General features: G+C 45.7%; 1 protein-coding gene across 2 annotated transcripts in view; it reads left to right on the top strand.

Moving 5' to 3' along the window:
• The window catches only part of LOC133465957 (RNA binding protein fox-1 homolog 3-like), a 350,051-nt gene extending 344,831 nt beyond the window's left edge, over window positions 1-5,220 (top strand). For both annotated transcript variants that reach the window (XR_009784790.1, XR_009784789.1), the window contains exon 19: window positions 5,031-5,220. The gene's annotated coding sequence lies outside the window, so the exon portion shown is untranslated. The remainder of the gene's footprint in view (window positions 1-5,030) is intronic.
• Window positions 5,221-13,863: the final 8,643 nt, after the last annotated feature.

Raw genomic sequence — 13,863 nt, 5'->3', positions numbered from 1 at the left:
ACGCTCGCTAAATCTAGACTGACTAGATTTCAGAAAATCCATTAGTCTGTCTCCAGTGGTTAGTCTTTGACTGGGAAAAGAAGGGAATTTCATCTTCCAGGGCTGAAGAGGGTAGACCTCGACTTCCCTCTTTGCTATGCGGCAACCCTGCTGTTTGTTTACATGGTAACGGTTGTAAATAAAAACCACAACAATGACTGGTCTTCCGCTCCTTTCGTAGCCACGCAAGCGAGCTTGCTACACTTGACGAGCACGACGACAAACCGGTGGTTGTTCATCTCCGCTGCCCCGGGTACTTGGTCCCGAACACAATTGGGGCCCCCTGCCCAAAATCACCGATAGCCCAGCCCCTCCCCCAAACCACCACCCAACCCAGTATGTGTGCCCCCCCCCCACCCTTTTTTTGTACTCCCGGTGTTCTGTACATACTTACCCCCGCACCTCATTCCATCACAAGAAAAAAAAAAAAACTTCCTCCTCCAACAAAGTTGTATTTTGTTCAAAAAACAGCAAATTTATTTATAAGGATTTTTTAAAGACTTTATCTCTTTCTGCGTTTTGTAAATGTTCAAGGTAAAAAAAAATGTTTTAAAAATGTTAAATGGCTATATTGAAAGGCTGAAAAAAATGTCGCCCCCTTCCTTCCTTCCTTCCTTCCTTCCTTCCTTCCTTCCTTCCTTCCTTCCTTCCTTCCTTCCTTCCTTCCTTCTTACGCCTGTACTTCTTCTACTTGTGTTTTTGTTTCTTTCTCTTTCTGTATGCTTCTCTTTACATGCTTCAGATGAAGAGTTCTATTTATTATGACATTAACATTATGATTATAATTATGGCTAATTATTAATATCATCATCATTCATTATGACCATGAATAAACTTGTCTACTTAACGGCGACGTCTGCTGCGGTCTGTCATGTAGCGCTTTCACAATAGCATCGGCGGTGAACTCTGCATTCACGTTTGGTTTAGCATGTTAGCGGTTAGCATTCAGTCATGAAAACGACCGAAGATTGGCCAAAAAAAAAATCATACACTTTAGGCATCCACAATACCACCAAACCCTCAAAACGAGTACTATCCTATGGAAAAGTTACAACGTAGATAAAATGAGCCCTAAACACCAGTTTCACCAAAGGACACAGAATTTGGTGGACATGTCAAACATGGCAGGAGACATGAAAAAGTCACAAGGACCCTTACCTGAAATTGATTTTGATTTGAAGCGGCCATTTTAGGTACATTCTCTGTGTAGGGTACCTTAGAAAGTTAGAAGAAACAAATCGGCACCGAGCACAAGTTTCATTGATTGACATGAAATATGATGGCGATGTCTATCAGAAAAGGACATGCCCAAAAATTCTCCAGGACCAATGCCTGAAATTGAACAGGAAGTCATCTATTTTGGTTTGAAGCAACCACTTTGGGAAAATTCTGCTATTAGTGCCCCTTAAAAGGTTCGAAAAAATGAGCTCCAAACACCAGTTTCTCCAATTTGGTGGACATGTCAATGATGACAGGATGCATGAAAAAGTGTCGAGGATCCATGACATGAACAGAAAGTCAGCCATTTGGGGCAAAATCACTCATTTGGCTCCAGACACCATTTTCACTCATCGTGGCTGGACATGTCTATCATAACCCAGACCCCCCCCCCCCCCCCCCCCACCACCTCCTCTGGGTTCTCAAGATGGAGGACGGCTGTCTTGCGTGTCAGCTGCCATTTACACAAACTGGCAGACGGGAGGAAAAAGAGAAAATCACAAATGCAAATAGTCGCAAAAAAGACAAAAAGATCATCCTGCGTGTTGACTCGCTGCCGCCGCAAACAAAACAAGGAGATGGAATACGTCGCATACAAATGTCAACATGACGTCCTCGGGCTTACATAGTGAACGGACAAAAACGTTGTACGTTATTTTGGATGAACTGAACAAAACAACTATTCGTATTGACTTTACTTGAATCGAATAAAAGTGGTGTCCACTCCGTTACGTTTGCTCACTGGCTGCAATAAAGTCAGTTATGTGAACCCCTACATTATCAACGACAGCGGGTCATGTGTTTCAGACTTTGGATTCCGCATTTACTGTAGATAATAAAATGGTGTCAACGTCGTCGTCTAGAAGGCCAGGAAATCACATTGCGACCCTCTTCCCGCTTACAGTTATCGATCATGTCAGCCGTGTGAACCGCTACCCAACAGCTGACACTCATCGGCGTCAGGTGAAATATGAACTCCCTCACCGGTCGGCTCCTTCAGTGCTCGATTGAGGTCAAGCGGGGATGTAAAAGGGATGAAAGCGTGTGCCGAGCTCCTGTAAAATGTGTCACCCCGGCGAGCATAATCGCGCAATTATGAAGCCAGGAGACACTCTGACTTTATGGGGAGGGTACTTTGCGTAAAAAAAAAAAAAAAAAAAAAAAAAAAAAAAAGAGTCCATCTGGGCCTTGGATGAGATCCAAAACGAGGGGGTATGGGACGCCATCTATCATCACGTCTGTGGATTATTTCGAGCCCTTTTGCTTATTTCCACTGGGCAAGGTGGCGGTTGTCAGGAAAATCTGGTGAGAGGAGCAGTCGCATTCATCATATGACACTGCGTTCATGTGCTTCTAAGCACCCGAGCATGACATTGACTTTTTTTTTTTTTTTTTTTTTTATTCTGTGAATTATTGCAAGTCGTTCTGTTGATTTCTATTGTGCAGTTATCATGAATACTGAATGGGGAGCAATCACATTGATTGCAACAATGCAATTCTGCATTTGCACGTGGGTGACTAAGTGTGCCATTGGACATTTTTGAGACTGTGGATTATTTCTAGCCATTCTGCTTATTTCTATTATGCATGGTGGTAGTTTCAGTATCATTAATTATTTTCCAAGGAATGATTTTATTAGAGTAATTGACATGTTTATGCATTGCTGAGCGAGCCCTGGACTTTTTTTTTATTCTGTGGATTATTTCGAGTCATTCTGTTTATTTCTATTGTGCAATGTCATGATGATTTACTGGAACCGTAACATTACAGTAACTGACACGTGAGCAAGTGTTCTGTGGACTTTTTTTTTTTTTTTTTACTCTGTGGATTATTTGTGACCGACTGGTCATCACATCACCGGCCGACCAAAAAAAAAAAAAAAATAGCGGCACCACACGCGAGGAACCACGGCGGCGGCGCAAGTATTCCCAACTCCCCGGTGTCCTTTTTTGGCAGCAAATAAAATGAACGCTGATGATTCATGAGGCAAATTACGAGCGGATCCGACCCGGTTACAACCCAGTTTGCTTGTCAGTTCACTCAAGTATTTATACGACCGTAATTAATCTCAGCCGCCACTGCCGGAGGGGGGGGGGGAGAAAAAAAGAGCTGAGCAGGCTTTCTCAAAGGCCACGCTTACAAGTCAGGAGAAGACGAGAAGAAGAAGAAGAAGAAATATGAATAAGAGGCTGCTAATGCTTATTATCCATTTGTTTGTTTTGACTTGTTGAAATGACACTAATTGGATTGATTCATTGGCACAAAAGGTGAGCCTTTGAGAATCTGAAAAAGGGAGACGAGAGAGATGATTGAGTTCCAGTTTTACCGTGAGACAGAGACCTCTGGTGGCGCACATGTGAACAACAGTACTCTGGCTTACATAAGAAATGCTGCTGGACTACTTAAGGCAGCACTCACATGAGGCCACTTCTACTGTGCCATCATTATGCAACACTGCATTAATGCTACTTTTCGGACTTTTACGACTACGCTTGTCCCTCACCATTTGGTTGTTCACTTTTTTTTTTTTTTTTTTTGCTGTTTCACGGTATGCACATTTTGAAACTGTGCATATCTAAATTTATATCGCAGATTTTACGCCATATCGCGGGATTTCGTGGCAATGGTTTTTTTTTTTGTCCCACAACTGCATGTCGACAGTAAAGTAAACCTCGTTAACTAATTTAATATACCACGGCGAGTTAAAATGAACTGTTCTGTTATTCTGAGTTCATTTACTAAAGTTACTAACATCACTGTAACAAACTATTATACGCTAAAAATCATGCATTATGGGATACATTTGTGGGTCGCTTACTGGTTTTCATTAATATGTTAATATACCATAAATAGCATTGCATTCTGGGACAAATTTGCAAATCAATACTCTACGCTACTGTATTTATTTCATGCACACTGGGAGTCTGTAATAAATTGTCCTGTAAAATAACTGTAAAATAAAGGCGGCCGTGCTGCCGCTTTGTTTGTTTTTTTTTTTTTTTTTTACAGCTCTGCTACTGTTTCCAACTTTACAGTATGTTACTGTAATTGCTGATTACTACTGCATTTTCGTTCTTTACAGCAAAACACTGGCAGCAGGCCTGAAAACATTTTACTGTAATTTTACAGTACACCATTGTTTTGTCATGATCAGTGTTTTTGTTGACTTTGTTTTGATTCGATTTAGTTTTTCTCAGTTTTTGTTGTCGTCGTTTATTTTTTTTTTAAGTTTTCCTTGTCACATGTTCATGTCTTGTTTTTTTGTTTTTTTGTCTCCAGCTGTTCTCGACCTTGTGTCAACCAATCAGCTCCCTCCAGCCACTCGTATCTTGTCCATTGTTGTGTTTAGAGTTTTCCGTGTGCCTTGTTTGCTGTGCGTTTTTGAAAATAAATCCTTTTTTTTTTTTTTTTTTTTAACTGGATTATTTCAAGAATTTCAGTCTGGTTCTTTGTGTGTGTGTGTGTGTGTGTGTGTGAACCATCAAGTTTTTATGTACATCATAACTCTGCAAGAGTTTTGGATGAAACGTGATGAATTAGCCAGGACTTAAGTGCAGGAGTCAGCAATTGTACTTTGATTACACAGATTTTTTTAATTGATGAACATTCTCTTGATTGATGAAACCACGATTTTTTTTTCCTCCCCCAGTACAAATGGGAAAAATATGGAGAGGCAAAAAAAAAAAATTTTTTTTAAAAACATGCCGGATAAATCATCCTGCATGGTATCCATCACAGTGTGTGCGTGTGTGTATGTGTGCGTGTGTGAGCAGCAGGTTCCTCGTCGGCTGCTTTCGACAGAACATCCATCAGTGAGCAGCTCCGCCATCTGCCGCTCCACCGCGGCGGCCGCCCGGCCTGCTCAGCCCCGCTCGGCGCCATCTGCAGCCCGCTTTCCCTGACGACAACACATCACAACGCTCCGACAAGTTTTACTTGAAATAAGGCTTTTTTTTCTTTTTTTTTTAAATATAAAGGCACTGGTGTCAAACTGGTGGCCCGTGGGGCCAGATCCGGCCCGCCAGATCATTTTATGTGGCCCGCAAAAGCAAATCAAAGATCGCTAATTGTGTTCTGATGTAATACCATTGAGATATTTGCAAGCATATTTTGTTTGTTACCAATCCCCCTTTGAAAAGAAATGTAATAGTTGAAAAATATGTTTTTATAGGCTTCTGATTTCAAAAATGTGTTGCGTATGCTGTAATTACAGTATATGAGGTAATCTTTCATTTATATGGGTCCACAGTCGTAGCGGCCACAACTGCGATGTGGCCCGTGACAAAAATGAGTTGGACACCCTTGTTTTAACGCATACAACAGTCCTTTAAAAAGCTCCTGATTTTATCGCTCACCTTGGGGAGAAAAAAAAAAAAAAAAAAAGTCAGGTTGCAAGTATGAAAGCTTTTCAGGATAATGATTTGATATTTTAATCAATGGGCTCAGACTGTGTGGATGAATTACGGCGCTGACATTAACGCTGGACATGATCCACTCCTGGTTCAATTTTAGAGGCTGCAATCCCTTGACTGAGCAACAGATGGTGACAAACAAAAGGCAAAAAAAAAAGACGCGCAAAAGCAGACATGCTAACCACTGGACCCACCGTGCTGCCTGAACAGAAGCCAGCTGTTTCAAACGATATGTCCGTGAAAAATGGGGCCTAACGTTGCCATAATTGCAATCCCCCCCCCCACACACACACACACACCCAAAGGCAAAAGTGTCGGCCCCGTGTGCGATCGGAGTTCAGGCCATCGTGTAAAATAATGATAAGGAGCCTCGAGAGGCGCTAAGAATAGAAGCTAAAGTGCTGAGCGGGCGGAACGGTCGGGTGGCCATTTGCGCAACGAGGCGAGCTCCCGTTTATGGGCATCGCTCGGAGGGTGACGAGAGGGGCAGGTGGGAAACCTCCCATTTGCGGAGGGACCGACATGGAGGGTGGCTTCCTTCAACGGTGATTCACTAACCCGACTTGAACCCCATAGCGCAAACCTCTAAACCTAACATAACCATACCAAATAGCAAATAGCACTCAGAAATCACTCCGCCAGCCCTTCTCCTATTGGTGGCGCTCCCTGACGTCACAAAGCCATCATTGTTGTTGTTGTTGGCGTTCACTATATGTCACTGGCATGGATAAATGAACAACAATCAAGTACGTTCACTTTACGAAAGACCAAACCCCCCCGGTCACCTCGTCGAGCGAACCCTCCGACGTGTGATTCGAAGCGGCCTGCTGCCGCCGGGTTGCCAAAAGGCGCAGGATTTAGCAGAACCGCCACTGGTGTCCATCTGCACACCGGATTTGAAATGTGGCTTCGCTGCGAGCCGTCTGTCGTCCGGAGCCTCTGGAGATGCAACGGGGGGGGGGGACAGGCCCGTTGCCAGGAAACATTCCGGCAGCCTCCGAGAATGCGGAGCGGAAGAACATGTCACCTTTTTGAGTCGAGCGGCGCCGCGAGCTGATGTTTTGTTTGAATCGGCTCGGTAGCAAAGTGTCAAGAAGCCGTGGTCTTGTAACACTCGAGACCACATTTTCTCGGTCTTGTCTCAGACTTGCCTCTGGCGGACTGGCGGACTTGGGATTTCCATTATTTTGGGGGCGGTCTCGACTCAGTCTCGACTCGCTCGTCTCGGTGAGTTCCGGTCTCGAGCAAGTCTTGGTCTCGGATAGCGTGGTCTTGAGCACATCGCTGCTGAAAAGACAGGAAGTTGGCCATGTTGGTTTGAAGTGGCCATTTTGGGCTCATTTGCATCATTTTCAGGGTCCTCTAGAAGACAACTTTTTCCTCAATTTGAACCACGTGTACTCGACAGATATATCCGTCACGGGCGACACGGCGGGCGAGGGGTCAGCACATCCGCCTCACAGTTCTGAAGACCGGGGTTCAAATCCCGGCCTCGCCTGTGCGGAGTTTGCATGTGCTGTTTTCTCCCGATTTTGTCCCAAAACGATCCAATTTACGTGACGTCCACCCGAGTGAAGAATGCGAGCTTTGTGATGTTCTCACGCTGACCTCAGGGCCTCCAGGAGCTCGTGCTGCCCTTTTTGTTTGCACGACAAGCGAGATTTAGACCGTGAGTGTGCTGGCCTGTGAGAATGCGCTGTGCCAAAATCCTGCATGTTGGTTTAAGGCAGCTTACCAAGTGTTGTTTACTCTGAGCAAATCCATTTTTTTGTTCACCCTGAGGATTATAAAGCTGGCCAGGCTGCCGCAGCGGGATGGGAGCCCAAATAAATGACTGTGACGAGAGCGCATCATTGGTGACACCTCGTCTAGCTTTCAATTTGTCTTTTTTGTTTTTCCATCCAAAAGGCGCTTTGGCCGCATGTGGCCTGTAGAGGGCGTCCTCGACACGCTCGAGGAGAACATCCTCCTTGAGCCAAACATCTTAAAACATAACCTCAAACTACCATAACACTAACTCATTATGTAACCTGAGCTCAACCCGAATCCTGCCTTCATCCTAAACCTGACCCTCTAACTCGCAACCTTACCCGGATCTTAATCCTATCTGGATCTGCGGGAAAAAAAATACTCCACCCACTTATTTACCAACCTTCCATAAGTGCACTCGCCCACTAGCCTTAACCAGGCCTCTTACTTTAACATCCCCTCGCCGCTAACCTACCAAACCTTCATCAATGTGTTCTGTATATGTTCTCCTCTTACAAGTATTGGGAAATTGTTTTTTGAAAACCTTTTATATCTTTTTTCAATCAGCGTTTTTGTACAGTATTGTATATGTTTTTGTCCAGAATGGGCGTTTAAAGGAGTGGAAGATTTCGAAAAACAAAAGACGAACGCCACATTTGTACTTCAAATGTTGAGCCTTGCCCTCTGACCTGACCTATCATAACCTTAACGCCTCTCCTAAATGAAAATCAACTCGAACGCTACCTAGCCCGCCGCAATACCCCTAACCCTAACTCTAAACCTGCCCCAAAATTCTACCTGACCTGTCCTTAGAGAGAGAGAGACGACAGGAAGCAGAGCTGGAGGTGGCGGAAATGAAGATGTTGAGGAGTGACCAGGTTGGCTCCAATTAGAAATGAGCTCATCGGAGGGACGGCCGAGGTTCGATGTTTAGGAGGCAAAGTTAGAGAGGGCAGACTTGTGGAGAGGAAGAAATAGTGAGTATATTGGGAGAAGGATGATGAGGATGGAGCTGCCAGGCAAGAGAGCGAGAGGAAGAACCAGAGAGAGAAAGGTTGATGGATGTCGTGGGGGGAAGACTTGAGGGCAGTCGGTGTTGAATCTCAACAGCCGGCACGTTTGCTAGCGCCGCCGCGCAGGTTCCCGGGGTGGAAGCTGCGAGACGGCCGAGATCAATTCAGCCTCCCTCACGGGACGCGTGACGGCCAATTTGACCTCTCCTTTTTTTATCCTCAGTCACGGGACTGCCTCTGAAAATAGCTCCGGGCAAACCCAGATAAAAAAGGAGCAACGGTGTTCACAAAGGCCACCGCAGCGCAGCTTTTTTGTTGTTGTTGTTGGTTTTTTCTCTTTCCCCCGCTTGTACCTGCTTGTCCTGAAAAGCGACAGGAAGGCCAGGCCACAGAGGGGAGAGCATATGCTTGCCTTTTGCCTTTCCTTCTGCCACTGCTACTCACATGTGCTACTTCCTCCCCCTATCGGCCCACCTGTGCAGACCCGAGACTCGCAGATGACGCGCAATGCCAGACCGCCGGAGCGGCGGACATGTGACTGTCACTTGGATAGCGTACGAGTGTTTGATCCGGTATATTTTCGGAATTGCTCGGAACTTCAAATGCGTAGAGGACCACAACCTCACCCGATTTCTCCCAAACGTCCAAGTGAACGTGTGCATTTGGCAGGGGATCGCAGATCGCAATCCACAAAAGATTATCTTGGCAGCGACCCCAAGTTTGAAATTTGATATGAAAGTGTGCCTTTTTGCCCGTTTGGAGGCGTCTTTCACGAACCTTTTCCTGCAGATTTTGCTCAGTTGGGGCAGAGTCACCAAATGTGTCCGTCCGGCGAAACTTTTTGCAAGCGTCCTTTCTTGAATGGTGAATGATGCATTTCTAAGTACATTTCCTATGTGTTTACCAACAGAACCAGTCAATTATGGATTTATTTTTAACAAAAAAAGCGTGGAGAATTACATGGAGGCAGACGGCCTCCGTAACCACAAGCCGATACCCGACGCTGCCTTTTGTTTGCTGCATTGATCGCCTCTCGGGTGGGGGGGCTCAGCAAGCCGTTGATCAGACGCTGAGGTTTTGTGGACATTTATTACGCCGCGCGATCAATACAGGGTCACATGGTGCGTCCACAGAGAACCCTGATGTCCTCCCGCCTTTTCAAGAAGGGCCTCGCCCCCCCCCCCCCCCCCCCCCCACTCATCCCGCCTCACGTTCATCTGCAGAGCAAAAATGAAGATGAATGACTTTTCGTGCTCTGCTACAGTTTGAAATTGTCGCTGGGTTTTGACACGATTACGCACGCCAGCGTGCGGAAACCAAGTCGGCGGATCGTTTTGCTGCCGGTGAGAGTCGCGTGGTGACAAAATGACAAAACATAGAAAGAAGCGTCGACAATGGCGCTGGAACATCCTCATAATGAGTGGTGGGAAGTAATCAAGTTGTATTTTTCCGAATCATATGATATGTACTTCATTATTTTATTTTTTTTCTGATGACTTTTTGCTTTTATTGCCCACGGGCGAAAACTGAAAATGAATCTACTCCTGATGTGCTAACGATCAAAGAGGGCGTTGGACAAAGTATACAGCGTAATTGACAGTCAAAGTTCAAGTGTGTTATTGATTTGATTGATATTTTCACTTTGACTTAAGGAGCCAAATCAGTAATTCTTCTACAGAATGAACTTAATGTCACCTCTGCAGCCAGTGTACAGTATGTCTCTTGACAAACTGTAAGGGGGGGGGCTCAAGCCGGGACCCACCTGAAAGCGGCAGACTCAATAAACTGAGGGAAACGGGCAAGAAAGAGGCGCCGGCAAATACCTGCGCCGCCTTTCGCCACGCTTTACGCTCGCCACGTCGTGCTGAGTCAAAACTACAAGTGCCGCAAGGTCGCTCAAGGTGTGGTGAGTAATGAGGATTGATGCTCCTGGGTGAGCAGGACAGAATGGCACAATGACAATTACCGGGTAGCAAATGTCAGGGGGATTACCGTCAGCTCTTTGCCGGTTTTGTTTGTCTGTTGCAAGTGAGGGGAGAAATTGCATAGGGCAAAGGGAATGCAGTACAGTGAACCCCTGTTTACCGTGGGGAACGCATTCCAGACTTAACTCGTAATAGATGAAAAACTATGCTGGATCATATATAAACGATCTTTTGTATCGTTCTACCGTCCCACACGCTTCCGACACTTACATTTATCAAAACGCTCTTGAACTCATTAAAACACACTTTCGAAAGTACTCCTGAGCACCTTTTCGCGCTCTCTCGCTCACACGATTCTCCCAATAAGAGACAAGCGCGCTTGCTTCGGAGCTGTAGACATCAAACCACATCATTTTGTCTCAAAAGTCTGCTAGCTTAATGCTAACATGGAATGTGAATCATAATAATCAGGAATTATGTTTGTATAGCGCCTTTCAGGACAACACAGGAACGCATTACAGACCAGACAACAAACAAAAACACGGGTGGCTGATTTAAAGGCAGCTGACAATGGCCAGTGGACGAACAGAAATGAGCATGGCTGTTGCAATAATTCTTCAACCCTTCAAATAAATGCTACTTTGAAACATACAAACAGAACATACAATAATATTCAACTGAATATTACAATCGCAAGTCAGTGAGAGCCGGCGCCAAGGAATGCTTTCAAAAGTGCCTTTTGGGTCTCGGACGTATCCCCTCACGATAACGATTAGAAATGATTTTGGGAAAACCGAAGCGCAAATAGGCGGTGGTTCGCCCACTAACAGATCGGAAAACAGTCCGATTTTGAACTGTCCCTTAAACAGTTTTCTCAAGTTTCTTCGGTTTACATCTCAACGCATGCAACATCCTCGTAGCGGACTTGAAAAGTCGGAGACTAAACGAGGTGTCCTCTGCTGTTTGAAGCATGATGAAATTCCCTCGAGTCATCCTTTTTGCCAACGATGGCCACCCGCTGGAACGCGTCCAGCTCCTGCACTTATGAAGGCAAGCGGCTTAACGACATTTGGAGACTCGACGAGTCCTTGTGGAAATCGAGAAGAGAATCACTTAGTCACCGTTTTGTATTAACCGTCGATGTTGGACTTTTCGTCCAATCAGATTTTGAGCCCGGAGGTGGATTAAATCGGGTAAGTCCTCGCTGATGGCCCAGTTGACAAATGCATGGCCCAACCGCTGGGTGCGCTGAAGCAACCAGTGAAGACAATGTTGAGATATTTGAGAACCTCACATCATTACGGTGACTTTAGCGCTCACTATCGTTTATTAACTCTCTTCAAGGACTTGCCACTCGAATTGAGGACCAAGACCCGATATAGTCTTGTTCCATTCATTGCCTGCGACGTGACAGAACTTGGTCAAGTGGTTTCGAGTTTTCAAGTCACACGATGGCAGCTTCTAATAAGAAATCAAACAATAGCCCGTGGGTTGAGGAAGTCAATAAACCAGTCAAGCCTTTGATGAAAAACGCCTCGAAGCCTTCGACTGAAACTCTAAAAAGCAAAGCGCATGATATGAAAAGCCATCCATTGTGTCAGTTACGCACCTGTGGTCCTTTACATTTTGATGACATCTTCTTATTAAGATGCGCTAAGAGAGGAGTGAAAACGTACTGTTCTGTTTCTGTTAGAAAGTACACCAAGCATTTGAGGGTGAGCTTTACCTTCGGAGTCAGTTTAGATTTAGGTTTAGAGTTGCTTTAAATGCAACTTGAGTTGCAGTTTAAGTTTACGCTGAGAGTCGGTTGTGGTTCATGTTTAGAGTCTGCTTGAGTTTCGAATCCCAATTGTCCATATTTCTATCCATTATCCCTTGGGAGTTGTCTGCTCTTCTGGGCTTTCCGTCGCCACTTTCACTTTCTCTTTATTCCTGGTTCCCAAAGCCAAATCCTTACAGGCAAAAACACAAGAGGGTGATGTTTATTGTCCGACTCACGCTGTCCACCAAAGTAGGCTTTGTCGTGATTTGATTTCGCGGTGGTGAAGTGGACCCGCTAATTTGGTCAGTGGCTTGGCAGAGGAAGGACACTGCCTGTTTGTAAAGGGATAGTGGGAGACCGGGACCGGGGTGATAAGTTTTAACACCCGAGACTTCCTTCTACATCTGTGCTTCACGGAAGCAGCCAATAAACGTCATCGATGTTCTTCGTGTGAAAGGGGTTTACTGTGAGTTAACTATTCTCTTGATTCACGTGATCTCTAACCAGCCTTTGGTTTCTTGTCAACACATCACTCACCAGACACCCTGCACGTACCACACTATCCTTGAGGGTCAAAATCCAGGATTCTTCGCCAGACAGTTAGAATCGACCAGACAGGATAAGTACAGTTACCTTCGGTTTAACCTTGATGGATCACACACACCGAGAGAACAATTCCTAGAGAGTCCCAGGGAGAGCGAGTCAAGGGCAAACCTGTTGATGTGTGCTATAGTGAGACCTGTAGCAGAACGCCACTAAGAGATTGTGATGACGCATTAGACGGCGATGGGAGGGGAGAAAAAAAAAAGAGAAAAAAAGTGTCTGTGGAGTTGCAGAGCATCCGGGAGGAGGGAGGCAAGCGTAGAGGAGGGAGGGCGAAGAATAAATCCGTACGACATCATCATTGCAGCTCACAAGCCCTTCCTGTGACACGCCGTGTTGCAGTCGGGATTACGACTGGCCAGCGAGAGCTCCGGTGATGGTGGACGGCGGGGGGCGCGGGTGGGACGAGGGGAGAGATCAAAGACGGGACAGGAAGTGAGTGCCATTGACTGAAACATCAAGACCAAACAAATCAGTCGAGAGGAATTGTTCAAACTCCAACGGCGGTCTCGCTCGCATCTGTCCCCTGCGCCGTTGCCATCTGTCCGGCTCGCTCTCCAATTCTTGCTTTGACGGAACAGGAGCGCCAGGCGAGGGTGAAGAGGAGAGAGTGGGGGAAGAAAAAAAACAAAAAACTAGGGTCACCCTGAAGGATTAGCCTCAGAAGGACAGGTGTCCCCACTAAATGATGGAGTACCACTTGGGGAGTGATTTGTTCTGCTAAGTTTCTGGCAGCTCTTTGGAGGGTTGTTTCCCTTCCAAGCATCGAGCCAAAGCCAAGACTGGAATAATTATTGGCAAACATCTTTTTTTTTTTTTGCTCAAAGCACCCTGGGACATTTTACCTGAAATCCCTTTTGCGAGCCAAATGTCAACATTTAGCCAAAAGTAGGAGTGAAGAGCCACCATGTGTTAATTTGCTCTCTCTGATATCACTCCATCACGCCGCATCATCACCCCCCCCCCCACCTCCTCCTCTACCACCTCCGTCCATCCTCCTCACCAGCCAGTGATAATGTGACCTTCTGCCAAAGTGCTGGAAGCCATGCCACCGTCTCAGTGGGCTCCTCTGTTGCTGCTACTGAAATAGACTCAAACAAGTGTAAGGGGAGGAAGAGGAAGAAGGGGGGAGACAGAAAGGG

Source organism: Phyllopteryx taeniolatus, chromosome 16 (assembly GCF_024500385.1).
Source record: "Phyllopteryx taeniolatus isolate TA_2022b chromosome 16, UOR_Ptae_1.2, whole genome shotgun sequence".
In the NCBI taxonomy this organism is placed as follows: Eukaryota; Metazoa; Chordata; class Actinopteri; order Syngnathiformes; family Syngnathidae; genus Phyllopteryx; species Phyllopteryx taeniolatus.
The sequence above is the reverse complement of the archived record's forward strand: the minus strand, read 5'-3'. Positions and strand labels throughout refer to the sequence as shown.